This window comes from Erpetoichthys calabaricus, chromosome 17 (genome assembly GCF_900747795.2).
Source record: "Erpetoichthys calabaricus chromosome 17, fErpCal1.3, whole genome shotgun sequence".
Classification (NCBI taxonomy): domain Eukaryota; kingdom Metazoa; phylum Chordata; class Cladistia; order Polypteriformes; family Polypteridae; genus Erpetoichthys; species Erpetoichthys calabaricus.
The window spans coordinates 7,495,896-7,508,550 of record NC_041410.2 but is presented as its reverse complement, the minus strand read 5'-3'; the positions used below and the strand labels follow the sequence as shown (position 1 = coordinate 7,508,550).

At 40.0% G+C, this 12,655-nt stretch overlaps 1 long non-coding RNA gene across 1 annotated transcript in view; it reads right to left on the bottom strand.

Annotated features, from left to right (window-relative positions):
* Positions 1-1,120: 1,120 nt before the first annotated feature.
* The window catches only part of LOC127526163 (uncharacterized), a 41,558-nt gene continuing 30,023 nt past the window's right edge, over positions 1,121-12,655 (bottom strand). Inside the window, exon 3 of the long non-coding RNA XR_007933787.1 lies at positions 1,121-1,572. This is a non-coding gene — a long non-coding RNA (uncharacterized LOC127526163). The remainder of the gene's footprint in view (positions 1,573-12,655) is intronic.

Here is a 12,655-nt window from a genome sequence, read left to right as displayed (position 1 = left end):
ATTCTATTCTGAAGGCAAAACACAACGAAGTTGGTGTGTCAGGCTTGTATGCTTACCTGCCACCCTCGTATTTGCAGATCCGTAAGTTGGCATCGAGAGTACTGTCTATGTTCGGAAGCACTTACCTTTATGAGCAATTTTTTTCGTTAATGAAAGCTACCAAAACCCCACATCGCTCAAGACTTACTGTCGAGCACCTTTCATCCCCCATAAAAGTTGCAGCTCCACAACATTTCAAGCCTGATTTTGACGAACTGGTTACTAACAAGCGATGTCAAGTGTTGGGACAAAAGAAATAAATCTCTTACTGTAAGACTCCTATATAAGCAATGAATATAATATAATAAGGACCTAGCCAAGAGGCTAAGACTCTAATTGTACACTGTTGTTTGGAGACTGTATGGAAATAAATTGCTTTTCTTTAAACTTTAAACTTTAAGTGTAACATTTTTTAAAGCTAACAGTATGTGAATTTCCCATTGGGATTAATAAAGTATCTATCTATCTATCTATCTATCTATTGGAAAGAAAGCTACAGTAACTTTGTATAATAGTATAATAGTATTTGTTACAGTGCGGCCCGCTGACGCACATATGGTAGTCGAAGCGGCCCACCAATGGTAGTGAGTTTGACATGCCTGATATACTGTATATGCTGCTATTCTTTATTATATTCTGTAAGTGCCTTGAGCATGGGAAAGGCACTATATAAATAAAATGTATTATTATGTACAATGAGGCAGATCAGATTGGTGAGCTCTTATGATATGAAATATTGTATTGCAATCTAATGTGTTAACGTGTAAACCACTAAGCCCTTTAGAAGCATAGAAATCATCTAATGAGAACATAACACAGCATACCTGTTGCAGGAGCTCATCCTAGTAGAGAGCATCATGTGGAAAGCAGGAAGAAATCCTGAATGGGATGCGAGTCCATAACTGGACTCACTAATGCCATCACTCACATTGGGCCAATACTCATTATACGTAGCACACACATGTCTGGGGATATGTGAGGGAAAACCAGAGGAATTCTGGGAAGGATGTACAAACAACAGCCGGGGACATCAATTCCATGACATTTGAAGGAGTTAGTAGACTAGCACATAGGTAAGCAAACCTCCTGTCACACAGCAAAAGAATGACTTTCATAGACTAGCCAGACACAGACTCCAAATGCCACCCCGGGGCTGTTCTTCATCCTTGCTTAACAAGTCATGTGAGCATGGGCACTGCCAGTGTGCTCAGAAAGCACAACACAAGCTTTATTCATGGTGAATTTTTTTAATGAAAAGTCAGCATGCAAACACAATGAATGAATTAACCCGCAAGAAAATAAGCAGTTAACTTTAGACCCATTTTATAGAGAGACTTAAAGTCACCAGTCAGTCACCAATTCAAGTAAAATACACAGAGCTCCTTACACAATGGCTGGCATGAACCTCTTACCTGGGGCTGAACTGAGTCAACCTCTCAATCTCACACTGCAGATGATCGCGCAGCTCTGCCCTTGTGAGCTCAGTGTGACACAGCGGACATTGCAGGTTCAGCAACACCTCGCTCCTCTTTTCTGCAAAGAAACAAAAAGGGAAACCTGCTCAGTGAGATGTCATCAAAATTCCCAAAATGTTTTATATAAAACTTCAGAAATACCACAAACATACATCTGTTTGTGTGTTGCCTTTCATATCTCATCTTTTTACCTGTTATGTAGCATTTTTCCCTATCTGTATATTCATATATATCTCTTAATGTTGTGAAGCACCTTTCATGTCTGTCTTTTTATATAGCTTCTTTCATATCTAGCTATGTATTTATACAGTGCCATTCTATACTCCATTTATACAGTGCATTCCCTACTGGGCTGTGTCCAAATTTTTTTAGTTAGTGCCTTGCTTATCTAAATCTTCATGCCACGTAAAGTTCCATGTATACATCTTTAAATATATATATCTGTGTGTGTATATACGTGGTTGTGTGTGTGTGTGTATATATGTATATATTATAAATATATATATACTGTACTTCTGCTTATTATATAGTTTCCATCATATCTGTACATTTATCTGTGGTTATCTTATATATAAAAGTCTACACGTGGAAGTGTGTGTGTCTGTCTCTCCGGCCCGGAAGTGCGAGGCTACAGCATGAAGCTCAAAGAAATTGACTCTGTCGCCAAAGTGAAGCCCCCGACAAAAGAGAAACTCGCTTAGCCATTAACACACAAGCATATTGGCCAAACGAAACCTCCGAGGAGAGAGAAACTCGCTTAGCCACTAACAGACAGCGGAGGTGAGCACATCGGAAAAAGAAACCAACCAGGAGAGAGAAACTCACTTAGCCGCTAGTGCACAACTGATGCGACTGATTCATTGAAGTGCCAGAATCCATGGTTTCTAGAAGCCTGGGCTTTTTACAGCAATGGGCTTATACAGCTGGTATATTATATTTTGCGTTTTATTGGGTTATTTTTTTATTTTTTGTATTTTAGTGAAAAAGAGTTTGCAGTCACTTCTGAAAATGATTTCCTCATAATCTAGCATTACCTTCCATAGGCCAAGTTTTTGGCAATGTAAAAGGCTTTTGCGTTTGCCTGTAGTATAACATTCAGTTACCAGTGTGATGTAATTAATTTAAAAACATTGACTGTATTGTTACTGCTGCAAGATGTGTCGGTCGGTATGTGACGTCAGTTTCTATTCTAACTGTGTGACAAGAGTGGTCCTATGGAGCACTTCATGGAGTTAAGTGACGAGTGACGATATGGCTGTGTGTGTGGATGCATACTTGGTTTTTGCTCTGCTATAAATCTGAGACTGCATATTTTTTTTATAGAGTGACTAAACCGAGTTGCCATTTATATTTTCCTAACTGCTACTAATTAAGACGTTATTGTCCTGCCATTGCCATTTTAATTCTTTTTTCCCCAAGAAGTTTACTTTTAGGCTTTAACTCATCACATTAGGAATTACTACTGAGTCATATCAGATGTTGCCAATTACAAACTGTATCATTAGTTTTGGTTATTTAACTCCTTAGAAAACCATAAAAATACTCCATAGACACGCTGGCAGCCTTAGTGACATCTTGAAATTGTCTCCATGTGAATGTGCCTGTCGACTTTCTGCCCTCCCTGGCCATCAGACCTTATTTTATTCTTTGTTAATTATTATTGCCTAATTTTTTATATATTTTTTCTTTTCTTTTTTTTTTTTCTTCATCTTGTAAAGAAGTTTGAGCTCCATCAGTTATATGAAAACATACTCTAGACATACATGTTGTTGTCCGTTGTCAGATTCTGCCTTTCATACTGTACTGCAGGGACTGACTGTCTTTAGCACCAAAAAGCCTTGAAGAGGATAAGCAGCTTTGGAAAAATGAACAGGTGAATGTAAAACCTTCATTTTAACTATTCAAAAGTAAGCAAAATTGTACAGGAAAAAGCAATCCTTAAATGCTTTATTTATTCTGTTATGAGTGCAATGGTGCTTTTTGGACATCCACGTTTTCACTTTCAAAGGCTGAACTAGAGATTACAATTCATGTTGTATCCCAGACGCTCCTCCCTGGTGGTGAACCAGACCACCAGAGGGGTGAAGGGTCATCTTCTCAGTTCTTTGCATTGGTAACTAGCAACCTGATATTTGCAAAACTGAACAAGCAAAGAAGGGAGCCACAGAGAGAGCCATTCAGATTGAGCCTTGCTGGCATAGCCCATGCAGTCGTTTGTTTTACCATTTTGCAGTACTGTTTAACTGGTATCAGTGTGTTGATTGTACATATGGGGTTGGGCAGGCAGGGGGCTTGTTAGCAGTTTCTTCTTGAATGCTGAAGTCCACTTAAATTTCCTCACACCCTCCCTCTCCTCCCCCCTGCCGGACCGTGTAATATCCGATGAATAAAACCCCATGTTGGATACATGATTGCTGAGCAAAGCCTGCTGGCAGGATGAAATTGGAAATTTTACGGTGCATGGGTGGGAAAGTGGCTGCGCGGAAAGAGCAAGAAATAATAAATGGCCAAGTGCCTGCATCTCATGCAGACAAGCATGAATGCTTCAACACCTCCCCACGGCCGAAATGAAGCAGTGCAGTTTATTGTGGCTCTTTCAACAAAGCCTGTGAAATAGCCATCCACCCAACTTCAGAGAGAGGGAGAGAGAGTTGGGGGGGCGGGGGGGGGGGGGAGAGACAAAGGTGGGCCAAACAGCAGTGGGATAAATTAGAATATTGGCCCTACTGGGAGGGAGGTCCATTATTGACCTGACACTAGGGAGGGGCAGCTTTTGACCCGTGTTAATCTGCGACAGCTGACCTTTGCTAGTACTCTGTAAAGTGGCACAGTGATTCATTTGAGATGTGGGACACAATTTGCTGGTGCCTGCCAACTGTGAAATGGGTCAGCTGCCGGGGGCTTGCGGACTGAAGGATTTTATGGTTTGATTTTTTTTTTCCAGATATATTCATCCAAATATAAGACACTCTGAATACATGCTCAGAAAAGGAGAGTCTTTCCCCAAGTCTTTGACTCCCCGTTTGGGGTGACTTGACCCTGAAAAAAGAAAATAGTGGCCAAGCAGTGCCCTGGAAATGGCCATTGGCTTTAAACTGGAAGAATTTAAAAATGTATCCATTTATTCCTTTTCTGAACCTATTCACTTGCATTTGTGGGGTTGTGGGGGACTTTCAATTTTTAGTTTGCACAAAAAATGCAGTGGATTGCACCCCCAGCTTCTGAGAGGTAAGTCGAAGGCTCAACAGCCCAGGGTAATTGTAATGTGTGCACTCGATTAAGTTTGTAAGCACCTAAGCCCGATTGAATATTTATTACGCACTCCCTGGACAGAAGTTACAAATCCTTGCATTACATACAGACACACACAAATTAGCACCATCTTTCATTTGTAAATCAGAGACATCTGCTCTGTGTATTACCTACCATAGTATGTAAGATTCTCTTGCTCTTTCACGGCTGGACTGGTGACCTTAATGATCAAGTGTTTGATGGGCACCACAATGTAAGCCATTTGTGTGAATAACCAGGTTTGTGTTTAAAAACCCTGCTTGATATAAATCAACTTATAAAACACGTATCCTAATGGTAAACTCCTTTTAGCTTATCTTTAAGTAAATTAGGGGGCTTCACCCCTGCTTGCTTTGCTCGCCAACCCCCAGGCCAGCGCTACGCGCCAGCCACTTTGCATCTCGACAACAAATCTTTTAATTCTCGCGGATACGCCTCTTCATTTGGAAAAAACACTACTTTCCCCTGATGGCAACACGAATTAGATGATCTACAAGTCTCTGACTTAAAGTTTAAATCCGAACAATATATTCAATCTGTTTTCACTGTTCCGTTATTTCACCCGAGTAATAATTTCCGTTAGTAAAGATCGCATTAGCACAAACAGTCATTTCTTGAGACTTTCGAAATTTAGTACTTTCATTATCTCTAACCTGCTCTGCATGTGTTTCACGCCAGCGCTTTTAAACTTCTTCACGACATTCTACTTTGTCATCTACTCTTTGTCTTTTATTTCCGGCCCTGGGCGTCCTTAAATCTCTTGGCACAAAGTCTCATCTCGCGGGACTTGAAACTATCTCCCTGAAAAAGTCTTGTCTAGTCCCAGGATTTTTTTTTTATATAATAGAGAGATATATTTAAATGCTAATTAGTTATTAGAGGAAAACAAAATTAATTGTGTTAGCACGCCTGAAACGTGTCATTGTGTTTAGTAAAGTAAGTAAATTGTCATTCCTTGTGAAGAATGGTACTGTCATCTCCAATGTTCTGTGTTCAAAGTGGCCAAAATGAAACTACTTCCCCAAAAAATGCATCAAATCTATACCTTTTTGCTTTGCGCCCTCTCCCACCCTAACCTATCGTCTATGGGGGAAGAGTGAAAGCTTTGGATTCGGCAAAAATTGCGATCTTCGGCTTTTGACGGATCTCGACGTTATAGGGTCCCCTGAAACCAAAAACTCTGATATCTTGATAATGGGTTTGTGTGTGTATCTATGTCTCACAGTGTCTTGAGCATGGTCGAGAGCTAAAATGGTTGGATGGAAAAATATAAACTCGAAACTTCATCCTGTGATGAGATGAGGATGTACTCATTAGTTTTTGAGCCAAATTGTGCAAGCGAAAGAGGCACTCAGATACCGTAATTCTGAAATTAATTATGAATTCTTCTCATCAATTGCTATCATAATAGAATAGAATAGAATACCTTTTATTGTCACTATATACATGTACAATGAGATTAAAATTAGCTCCTTCAGTGCAGACATATATGTAGAACACAATAAGTAAATAAACAAATGGTGCAAAAAGTTGCAAAGAAGTTTCAAAAAAGTTCTGTGACACTATATACATATGGAAAGAATAATAACTATTGCACTATTGGGTTAATGACCTATTTTATGATCCAAAAGATCAGGATCAGAGCAGTAAATAATTCCTAAGATGTTATAGAATAGTTTGAGTAACTTGATTCCTAGGGGTGCAAAGCCTACTGATGCTCACGGCCGAATTTTGTGTTAAATGTTTGTTCCATGTGGCAGATTTTCAAGGAACTGAAGATTTTATACAGAGATATTTGCTGCTATCATGAGTGGAGACAGAAGGCCCATAGGCACAACTGCATAAGAAGAGGAGTACATCAGAGGGTGTAGTTTGAGAAATTGCCACCCTTCTGGTTCCTCACTTGGCTGCTTCCTTAAATAGTTCAGTAGTGCCAAACAGCAGTCTCATCATTTGCACATTCTTCCCATGTCTGGGTGGGTTATGCTTTGAATACTTTGGTTTTCCTGCCACATCCCAAAGCAGGTTTGAGAATAGTACGTTATGATACTGGCTACAGAGGCAATAAAAATAGCAGGGCTCGGGAAGAAGCCCAAAAATGAATGAAAACAGAAGACTTTATGATTCTTCGCCATCAAATGACTGACTGGAGACCCAAACCATGAAAAACAAAAACCGTATGATTACTGCACACAGCCATGTCCTGTCACATTTTTCTGCCTATCAAAAAAAAAAAGCAATCATCTTAATAAGGAGCACATCTTATTGGCCTCAATATTCTTGATAAAGTAAATGGAGCACACATTTTGCTTTAATAGTTTCTATTTTAATTCTTTTTTTAAATTGAATTTATTAAAAACATATAACATTCCATACAATCAAGTCAAAACTTAACAGAACTAAATTCAAATCAACTCCCACCCATGAGAAAGAGAGGAAGGCCAACAGCCTGAGTAAAACAATTGAGAATAGTAAAGAGGAAAAGAAGTCTTTTCCCCCCAGTACAAATGCTTATTCTAAAATGTCATTGATTAGATCCTGTCAGGTTTTTAAAAAGTTTTGCACAGATCCTTTAAGTGAGAATTAGATTTTTTTTCCAATTTCAAATAGATAACATCAGTTACCTACTGACTTTTAACAGAGGTGGGCTGAGATTCTTCTCTAACCTATTGTCTATGGGGAAGAGTGAAAGCTTTGGATTCGGCAGAAATTGCGATCTTCGGCTTTTGACGGATCTTGACGTTATAGGGTCCCCTGAAACCAAAAACTTTGATATCTTCATAATGGGTTTGTGTACGTATCTATGTCTCACACTGTCTTGAGCATGGTCGAGAGCTAAAATGGTTGGATGGAAAAATATAAACTCGAACTTCAGCCTGTGATGAGATGAGGATGTACTCATTAGTTTTTGAGCCAAATTGTGCAAGCGAAAGAGGCACTCAAATACCGTAATTCTGAAATTAATTATTCAGATCATGCTAATGATGACCTTCATGCTAATAGTGAAGTAAAGGCCATTACAGTTTCTCCACTTTAAGCTCCTCTGTGAGCCCACCACACACAGCTGTTAATGGATTAGGAGTTTAAAGATTTCTGTTCAAATGATGTTAATTTGGTGCACCCCTAAAACATGTGGCCCAGTGAGGCTGGAGCTCGATTGCATAATTTGCAGTTTGGATTTGCCCTGGAAACATTTTGGACGATTTCAAACGAGATAGATGCGCTCAATAAAAGATTTTAAGGTAAATGTTTGAGTGTTTTGCCCTAGGTCTAATTATGAAATCATTTATAAGACTTACATATTTTCTATATGAAGAAGACTCTTCCTCTTCCCATTTCTGCCAATGCATGTGTGCCCAATGTTGGCAAACTACTACATCGTATACATTTTTTGGTCATTTTAGTGTGAGTAGCGATATTTTGGTAAACATGTGAAAATGCTAGTGTGGACAGAAATCTTTTTGTTTAAAAATGCAATTTTTGAATGAAAATGTAGTAGTTTGGACATAGGCTAAGTTCTTTAATCATCTTAGTTGCTCTTCTCTGGAGTTTCTCTATAGTGCTGCTGTGCATTTTTGCAGCCCGGAGACCAAAACTACACACAGTTCTCCAAATGAGGTCTCACTAGTGCGTTGTATACTGTAGCTTAAGTATAACCATTAAGTATGGACTTTTGTTAAGGTATGGATGAATATTTCTTTAAACATATGATTATTTATATATAATGTTTTTTATTTTATTTTATTGATTTTATTGTAATCATTCCATACAAATAGATAAATGTTTACAAAAAATAGGATTGAAAACAAATCAACCTCCACTCCGAGAAAGAGAGCATGGCCAACGGAATAAAACTTAAAGCTAGTAAAAATAAATAAATTGAGTTTAACGGGGGATAAAGGAAGAGAATCTACTTCCTCAGTGCTTTAAGAGCTTATTCTAAAATATTATTGATTACATCCTGCCAGGTTTTGAAAAAGTTCTGCACAGATCCTCTACTGAGAATTTGATTTTTTCCAATTTCAAATAATATAAAACATTAGTTACCCACTGACTTAAAAGAGGAGAGTTAGGATTCTTCCAGTTTAGCAAATAAGTTCTGCGTGCCAATAGTGTAGTAAAGGCAATCAGTTTGTTTGTCCTTCTCCACCATCAGGGAGCCCACCAAACACAGCTGATAATGGATTAGCAGGGATTGTGACACCAAGGCTGTCTGAAAGGCACTTAAAAATTTGGTGCAGGCCCAGAACATGTGACCCAGTGAGGCTGGAGCTCGATTGCAACGTTCGCAGCTTGGATTTGCCCTGGAAACATTTTGGACACTTTTAAGTGAGCCAGATGTGCTCAGTATGTAATTTTGCATTGAATAATTGTATGCTTTGCGCATATGGAGCTCGAGTGAATTCTCTGCATTGCTACCTTCCACTTCTTTTCTGATATGTTAAGTGTGAGATCCTTTTCTCATTGTCCTCTTGGATCTTTGAAATATGTTTAAATAAATCCTAGAAATCGTTAATCATATAACATTGTGAAAACTTTCAAAACCACGTGTATGCTGGGCAATTCACAGGTCAAAGTAAAACAATAGCATTTTTTCCATGCTTTTTTTACATTATTAAGAAATCAAAAGAAAAGAGATTTGTGGCATGTCCCTACTGTGCCCCTAATTAGATAAGGGGTAGAAAAAGTAAAATTAGTTGTGTGTCACTGAGAGGAAATTATTTCATGATTTGGTACAGTAGTTAGCACGGCTGTCTCCTGGCTGTCCAGCATTCGGATAAAGAATTCAGAATGTTCTGAATTATGCAAATGTGAGTGAGCACCTTCAGCGTTGACTTGGCATAATGTGCCATTTTGAGTCCTTTAGGGATCATTTACTGGCAAATTGGATGGTTTATTTGCAATATTTAGCTTTGGCCAATGTTCCCTCTAAGGAGTAGCATATAGTGAGCAAAAAACATTGTTTATGAGCGACAATTTTGTTTAAGCCAAAAATTTATGAGCACCAACTCCGACGGTCGGAGTGAGCGATCGTGCGATAAGTACGAGCGACGCCGTCGAATGAGCGATCGTGCGGGAAGTATGAGCGATGCTCTGAATTCGTGTGAGCGATCGCTCACGTGCTCAGCTTAGAGGTAACATTGGCTTTGGCTACCATTTTTCTGACAGCACTGGTCCCATTCTGATAAAGTAGCAAAATTGACTGGTGACTCATATCTGGTAAAGCATTAAAAATGGTAAACCATCCACTTCCTTGATAGTAAGTGGTATAAACAGATTTGTTTTTTTTTACTCTCAGTTTGTTTTCCTCTATGGAAGATGCTTCAAAAACACCCGTAAATAAATCAGTCATTATTTTATACAGCACCAGTAGAAGCTGCGTTACAAACTACACAATCATTTTTTTTTCTAAGATTTTAGTGTTGGTGTTTAAAGCCTTACATGGGTCATCTCCACCATACTTCGCTCTTCTTCTTGATCCATATTTGTCAGCCAGGCAGCTTGAGGTCTTCAGATCAGCTCTTGCTTACTGTCCCACATGCACAGTTGAAGCTGAGAGGCGACTGTGTCTTCACATTACCTGGTTTTAAACTGTGGTACGGTTTGCCCCTTGCAATAAGGTCAGCTCCCACGATTCATTGTTTTAAGGTTTTATTAAAAAAGCACTTTTATTCACTTGCCTTTTAGCATACAGTGGGGGAAATAAGTATTTGATCCCCTGCTGAATTTGTAAGTTTGCTCACTTACCAAAAAATGAACAGTATCTAATTTGTATGGTAGATTCATTTTAATGGAGAGTGAATAGAACATCAACCAAAAATCCAGAAAAAATACATCACATAAAAGTTAGAAATTGATTTGCATGTCATTGAGAGAAATAAGGATTTGATCCTCTACAACCCAGCCAGAATTCTGCCTCTGCCTGGGCGCACAGATTACAGTTAATCAATCGCAGATACTCCTCATCTCAACTTGTTGTGTGTACAAAGCCCATCTGTCCACAGAATCAATTTCTTCCATTCCAACCTCTCCACCACCATAAACAAAACCAAAGAGCTGGCAAAGGAAGGCTGGAATGGGCGATAAGACCACCAGCAGGAAGCTTGGTGAGAAGGTGACAACTGTGGTGCAATTATTCGGAAAATGGAAGAAATATAAACTGACCAACAATGGCCCTTAGTCTGGAGCTCCACGTGAGATCTTGCCTCATGGGGTGCGGATGATCATGAGAAAGGTGAGGGATCAGCCCAAAATTACACAGAATGAGCTTGTTAATGATCTGAAGGCAGTTAGGACCACCACAGTCACCAACAACACCATTGGTAACACACTACACCATCATGGATTGAAATCTTGTAGTGCCCTCATGGTTCCTTTGCTCAGGAAGGCACAGGCCCGCGATGATTCAGAGGTTCACTGGCAAACCTAAGACGGTCTCTTGTGCTTTTTTTGGATTTTTGGTTGATATTCTGTCTGTCTCTCTCCATTAAAATGAAACTACCATAAACATTTGAGACGGTTCATTTTTTGGTAAGTGAGCAAACTTATAAATCAAATACTTATTTTCCCCCACTGTATGAATTTGAGTGTTTTAAATCTTTCTATTCATATTGTTTTTACTGTGTTCATTCGTGTGCCTGTATGTATTAGATAGTTATGTTTGTATGTTGGTGAATGTGTGTTTATGTATGTGTAACATTTTTATTTATATACTAGTCATTTAGCCCGTTACAATAACGGGCGCTAGAACAGTAGTGCATAAACATTAGTAGGAAACAGTCTATATTAAATGGCAAGGGACTTTGACCTCATTCTTTTTGTTGGTCGTATTTTTCTTTCTTTCAGCCTTTCTTTTGTTGATGTTTACTTGCTGAGCTGACCATTCTTCCGTGGGCTGCCACCGTGTATTGTGTGTCTTTAATTTTCTGTGACAGTAATACTGTCTTGTACGTCCGCTGGCTTCTACGTCCGTAGTATACCTTTAATTTTCTCTGGCGGTAATACAGGCGTGCGCATCGGTAGTATGCCTTTAATCTCCTCTGACAGTAATACTGGCTTGTATGTGGCTGTAACATGAGTCACTGTATTGTGTACCTTTAATTTCCTCTCGCAGTAATACTGGTTTGTATTTCCGTAAAACGGCTGTAACTTTCTCTGACATTAACATCGCGCATCGCACCGTGCCCCGCGCATGTGCACTTCACCAGAAGACACACACACACGGACACCTGGACGCACACAGGGATATTATTAAAGAGGATTGTGGCGGACGGCCGAGTCCCATGCCCGGCCGGGACACCCCTTCGACGTATGTTCCGGGGGAGCAACCATGGGCTGCTCAATACCTCCCCCAGGACACTTGGTGGCAGCCTCCCTGGCTGATGGTGGTGCCTCAGCTTTCCACAGGGCTCCATGGGAGATGGAGTTCTTCACAGCCCTGTTGGGATCTGGGGTGGCCGCCAGGGGGCGCTGCATGAGGCCCAGAGCCTGGCTGGACGAATCTTTAGCCCCCACCCAGAAGTGCAAACTGGGAAGGTGATCAAGCACCTGGAGCGCTTCCGGGTGGGCTATTAAAGGGGCCAACAACCACCCCTCAGGGGCCAGAGTCGGGAGGAGGAGGACGAAGCTGGACGGGAGGAGTGGTGGAGTAGGGAGTGTATTGCTGTTTTGTGCTATTTTGGACTGTGTTTGTACCTGTGGGGCTCACGGGGAAGACGTGCCCCACAGGTGAAGAGAAATAACGCTTTTGTTTTATTTAACACGTGCCTCAGTGTCAGTCTGTACCGGGTCGGGCGCAATATAGATAGATAGATAGATCTTTATTGTCATTGTCACTTTTACAAAGGAAC